Consider the following 6,443-nt stretch of genomic DNA (forward strand, 5'->3'; position numbering starts at 1 on the left):
CACATACTAGTTTACCTAAATACCACAGTTACTATAGATATTGTTACTACTGAAAACCATAATAAATTAATATGGGGATTTATTTTTCTTAAAAAAAATAATATTTTATAACGGTTCAACTAATCCCAAGTTATCACAATTTTACTGCAGTAATAACTCTAGTTTCCATGGAACCAATGTTTATAAAGATAATCCTAAATATTTGTGCTGGTAATATAGCATTTTGATAGTTCTACTACTTTGAAGTCAGGGTAAACCCTCGGTAAACATAATTAAGGGTTATCTTTTTCTGTGATACTGTTCAGGCCTAGTTGATGTTTACTAGTAAGGGCAAATTCCAATCGGAAGTGCGCATCCCTATGCCCTACTCACTCCGAAGGGCGGAGCCTTTGAAGTGGGGACTTTGGTGGGAGGATTTGTGTTTCATGAAGCCGTTTGGAACGCATTTGGCAAAGGGAGCAACGAAAGTCCATGTAATTTTCCTCATTAGCTTCACATGGAATGTTACTACGACAACGCTAGGCAGCGACAACAGGAACATTTTATTCTTGGTGTTAATATGATACAAATAAATGTACATTTATAATGAAGTTTTTAAAATATGTTTTATATGTATGTGTGTGTGTTCCCGATCTGCTCTTAACTTTATAAGTTAAAGGTACAGTAAGCTAGCCTGGCAAGCCAGACCTACATCAAGATGTTAGGTCTGGCAACTCACCATAGACACGGCTCAATCCAAGGGGCGGGATAAACGGCTGTCTTTCAAATTCACTCTGCACGCAATAGGACAGCGCTTCAACCAACCAGAGCGTTTTCCCAACAGCGGAGCTAACGTTAGTTGATAGATTCAACTTTTGAATCTGGCCAGCAAAACGAACACATCTTCCTTTTAAGTGCCGTTCTTTGCTCTTTTCTCAAAGAAAAACTTAACTCCAAGTCCTCCAGAGTCGCGGCCAAAGCCGATTTGAAAGACTGTTCTCCAGCAGCTCCGGCATTCTTTGTTTTCAAGTTGCAGGGAACCGTCGCAACTCTGTCGTCATTATGTTAAGCCCGCCCCGACTACTCTATACACGATGTGATTGGCCTGACCCATTTTAGGTTTTTACAGCACCGAAAGTCAACGGAGATTTGCTAGACTACCCTGGCTGCAAAATACATTTTGCTGCCGCTAGGGTGCGTCTAGATTTCTAGGCTAGCAGTAACCGATTTCTGAGAATCATTGTTGTAAATATATTAATAATATGATATTTGAAATCAACTCAAACAAGCAGAAACAACGCAACCTCAGTTTTCAGGCCTTCCCGCTTAGGTCTCTCAAGCGCTGGAAAGCTTTTCTAATATTAACGCAGGTCCTAAAGCTCTTGCCTGATCCTAACCCTTCTTTTTCCAGTAATATTACTCTGACCTTTTCTCTTTTGTAATGTCTCTCAGCCATCTTGCTTTCTACAGTCTTTCTTCAAATATCCCTCTTGCTCACTCTCTCTCTCCTCCCCCGTCATGAGTATATACTATGGGGTTAGAATTGTTGCATTATTCCAAATAAATAGATTAAGATCCACAAATAAATGTAAAGAGTTTAAAAAAAAAAAAAAAGAAAAAAAAAAGAAGATTATGTCACAAACATAATTCTGCCTGGAATTAATTTGTGAATCGCTTTCTGCACATTTGTGAATCGCTGCATGCATTAGTGGATCGCTTCCAGTGCATTTGTTGATCCCTGCTTGCATTTGTAGATTTTAAAACACTTCTAGTGTCAAGACATGCAGACAAATCCATGAATATGTGGACTCACTCCACCCACCGTGACCATCTGCTTAAACCAATCAGATAACAGCCATTTGCTCTGACCAATCATAGCACTCTCTCACTCCAACCAATCATGATTTGCTTTACAATCAGGGCGGTCATGCACTGAAATAACTTTGCTCATTCATCTGCATTGGCTCAAACAGGAAGTATTGGGCCCATTAAATTGGCACAATAAAAGATGTTTAAAATTTAGATTTCATTAGACTGTATATCAAGCCAAGACAAAGTATTATATTTTATGAGCCTTTGGAAATTTCAGAGAAACAACGCTTTACATCTCTGTTATGGGAACAACGCATAAGGAAGCATCACATTATTCAAGATAGAACAGAAAAGCATCAATAGCTGTCTAATGAATAACTGGGGCACGTTCAAGCTCAAACCGGTTTCCGGGTTGAACGACATGTTTCCTGGAAACGGTGTGCAAACAGGGTTTGAGATACGTTTTCTCTTGTTTGGTGGGTGTGTCAAAAATGTCAGCCCAATCAGCAGCAACATGTATATAAACCATGCAGTATTAAAGAGACAGCTCGCACAATGGGTCCAAGTAAAGTCGTTTACAAATGTGTCCGCTGCAGCTCGGTATACGCAACAATTGAAGATATTAGAAGACATGTTTGACGTAAGAGTTTTATAGTAAAAATATAGCATATCAACAGTGATCAGCAATAATGATAAGCCTAATACTCACAATAAAAATAATACAGTCATATCATAACACAGTCTAGGAGGTAAGAACCTTCACCTGAAATGTTTGTCTTTTCATCCTGAAATGCGAGGCAAATGTCGGATCACAATAATTAGGAACCACAGTTTACACAAATCCCTTCACTCGATTGGGATGTTCTCTTTTATTCTGGATGGCAAGGGCAGTGACTGTAACATCGAGCGTATTTTGTTGTATTTATACCGGTTTCATCAGGCTCTGAAAATTCTTCAAAAAGAACACAAAGAATGGCCTTCTCAGCTGCCATAGTTGCAACTCTTGCGTCATCAGAACAGGATGTTCAACGCACCACCGTTTCCTTTGAAAAACGTTTTGCAACTTTTTGTCAGGGCTGAACGCAGCCCAGGATTCAACCTTGTGATGACAGCTAATAGTCAATCAGTGCAATTATACAAGTGCTGTTCATCCTCCCACATCCACCCTCCTCCTCCTCCTCATTGGAGAAAAATTGTGTTCAACGTGCAGGCATGTGACATTGTAAATGCAAGCAATAATAGTTAGTAGATGCTAATAGAGGCATGTACATTTTCACAAACAATGACACCAACAGAGATGTACAGAGATGTAGGAAAACCATCAGAGATGATGGATGGTGCAGGGAGGAGAGGGACCTGATTTAAAAAAAAAATGTAAATATTTTTTATAATGTATTAATCATTACAGCCTACAGGATATAATAAAAAAACAAGTATACTAATATTTAACAGCATATACATATGGTTTGAATTTATTTTATTATAAATATCTAGCTTTATTACAGCTCCCCTTAGTGCTCTTGTCTTTTTCACCGTTTGCAGTGTGTGTGTGTTCACTAGGCTACTCATTGCTCCTAATGTGTGTGCACTTGGATGGGTTAAATGAAGATCACAAATTCCAAGTATGGGTTACCATATTTGGCCTTCACATCACGTCACTTTCTCCTTTTCCATCTCCAAACCTATTCTGCTCACAGGTGATTTGGAGGATAGTGCATGCCCTCTCGCTTTGCTGCAATTTGATGATTTTTGTAAAAAAATAACTTCTGCTTTTGCTTTTCAAACTCCCAGTGGTTTCAGTTTAATATGTTGCAGGCTCATTTATAGATAATAAATAATTGATATGGACTTGTGGAAGGGCCCTTTGTGATCCCTTCAGTTGTGCACTTATGTTCACGCCCCTACAAATGGTGTCCCCTTTCCGAAGTGCCCTTTAAGAGTGCAAAAACACAGTTTGGAATTTGCCTGAAATGCATGGTGGTAACTCCAAGTCCTCCAGAGTCGCGGCCAAAGCCGATTCGAAAGACTGTTCGCCAGCAGCAGCCGCCATTCTTTGTTTTCAAGCAGGGAACCGTCCAGGGGGGCAGGGTTTGATATTTTATTGACGGTTCCCCGGGCACCACCATTGCGGACCCCCACCTGCTGTTAGCATTCCATTGACTCCCATTCATTTTGGCGTCACTTTGACAGCGAATAACTTTACATCTGAGGCGTTTAAAGACTCCATTTGTCCATTTTTTATTTCTAAAGAAACACGAAAATGTATAAAAGGCTCCATTACCTTGTAGCTTACGTTATGGCCCCGTAGAAGCAGTTTTTGTAAAAATAGGCTAACGATTGCGTCATAACCTGCGACTCTCTGTCGCACAGTAGAAATTACCATATAGACAGGAGGAGAAGCTCACGGGCAATCGGGGGGACGTGGAGGCAAAATGACAAAGTAATTAATCAGAATACTTAGCAAAAGTTTATCCTGCTTAGCTCATGGACAGCTCCTACTCACGCTCTCTGTCTCTGCAAGTTTCAGAAAGGAATGATTCAGATTTCTCTTGGCACAGCTACTAGAAGACAGACGGGCTGCTCACGTCACATCTACGTCGTCAAGCTCAGTTTGAGTCTGCGCAGTACGCTCGACCCCCAGGAAGTGAGTGCTTCTAATTGACTTCACTTGTCTCCGTTGAAACCTATGGGCTCGCTGTGTCCATTTCTTTTACTGTCTATGGAACCGTCGCAACTCTGTCGTCATTATGTTAAGCCCGCCCCGCCTACTCTATACACGATGTGATTGGCCTGACCCAATTTAGGTTTTTACAGCTCCGAAAATCAACGGAGAGTTGCTAGACTACCCTAGCTGCAAAATACATTTTGCTGCCGCTAGGGTTCGTCTAGATTCTAGGCTACAGACCCTCTGCTTTTAAACAAAAAATCATGCATTCTTTTTTATCAACACTTGTGTGTAAGTTTAAGAAGAAAATAAAGCAACATTTTAGCAAAAAGCTGAGAAAATCTTGTTTTTGTCAAAGACTAGCCTACATCTGGATCATATTCAGAACGATGATCAAAAGTAACACAGATTGAGTAGCCTATATCGAGTCCATCAACACGAATGCTTGCACAGTCATTCCACTTCCGGGGTCGGCATTTCATGCAGTAACATTATTAGCCCATTTTGATTTGTAGGCTGTTTATTGTTGATTATCGCATTATTTGTCATATGCATTTGAGATTGCTCATTTCAGCTGCTTCTTTATTACCTGTGCTTTGATCTGGAGATTCTCAGCCAGCGTCTTTAATTCCGCTTAGTGAAATGTAGCGTCAAAGTACTATACTAGCGGAAAAACTTTCATAAAATTTTCTCAGAAAAGGAGACAACGATTTTAGAAACTGATTCGCTAGTCGGATTTCGCATGATATGAGAGAATACTCACCCTTAAAGTTGTCGATGTAGCTCGAAATATATAATTTAAAGCCCTTCTCTTTCTTACTCTTAGGTGTGACAGCTAACTGCCTCACAATATTGTTAACATCATTCACGTTAACCGCTGGAAGTTGTTGTATACAGCGAGTGTAATTTGCCATTATCTCCACCTAATGCAAAAAAACGGCTTCTGACTCAGCACCGGATGTAACTGAGCGGGCTGAGACAAAACGCGGAAGCGAGCATGCATAGTGCCTATCTCTACCAAAGAGTGGGCTTCTATACTCTTTGTCTGTAGGCTACTCCTTCAGGAGAAGCGTAATAGCGCCCCCTAACTTTATAACTTAATCATTGTTATCAATGCTAAATAAGTTATAAATAAGTTATTGGCAGAGAAGGGTTTTCTCATATGGAAAGAGTTAAATAGTTTTTAGAACGTGAGATGCTGCAAAAGACGCGAACGGTCAAACCAAGCCACTTGATGACAAGCCTGCAACCTTTAGCCAAAAAAGCGTAACGGCTAATGATAACGCTGGTACGCAGGGAAGGAGAGCAGAGGCCATCTTTGAATGGTTGTCAATGGAGAGGAGGCTTCACACTGAATAAACCGCTTTTGTGAGGAAACACCTTATAATTTAGGTAATTGACAGCCTGTTCACTAATCTTCAACATGTTTTACGCTAAACAATACTTTTGTTGTGAACGATATGTAGAGTTTACTATGATGAAAAGGTTATTTTATAAGGGAAGGCAGAGAATTCTAATGTCGCGACTCGCGACAGACAGGACTCATTTACGGCATTACCATAGTATTTAACAGATATACATATAAAGGCAAGTACTTTTAAAGCTGTAACTGACTGTCATAAAATTTTGAACTGCGTGCGTCACTGCCACACGATCTGCTGAGGTGCCTCATGATGTGATCCAAGTTAGCTGTCACGCTTTCTCCAATGGTAAGAGATAGGCTACAGACCCTCTCATTTCTCTAATATACTCTGGTCAAACACGAACTTCTAGCACGTGATTACTTAGAAAAATACGGAGCCCCTTAAGGGACATGGTGGAAAAAAAGGAGATGGGAGGAAAAATAATAATTCAATGCTTTTGTGTTCGCTTTCAAATGCTTTGCGTTTCCCAGAAACTGAGAAACGCAAGATTTGTGAGTGAACGTAAAAGCATTGAAAAATATTTTTTATCCATCTCATATTTTTTCCCCACCACCATTATAGGG

This window comes from Squalius cephalus, assembly GCF_949319135.1.
Source record: "Squalius cephalus genome assembly, chromosome: 15".
NCBI lineage: Eukaryota > Metazoa > Chordata > Actinopteri > Cypriniformes > Leuciscidae > Squalius > Squalius cephalus.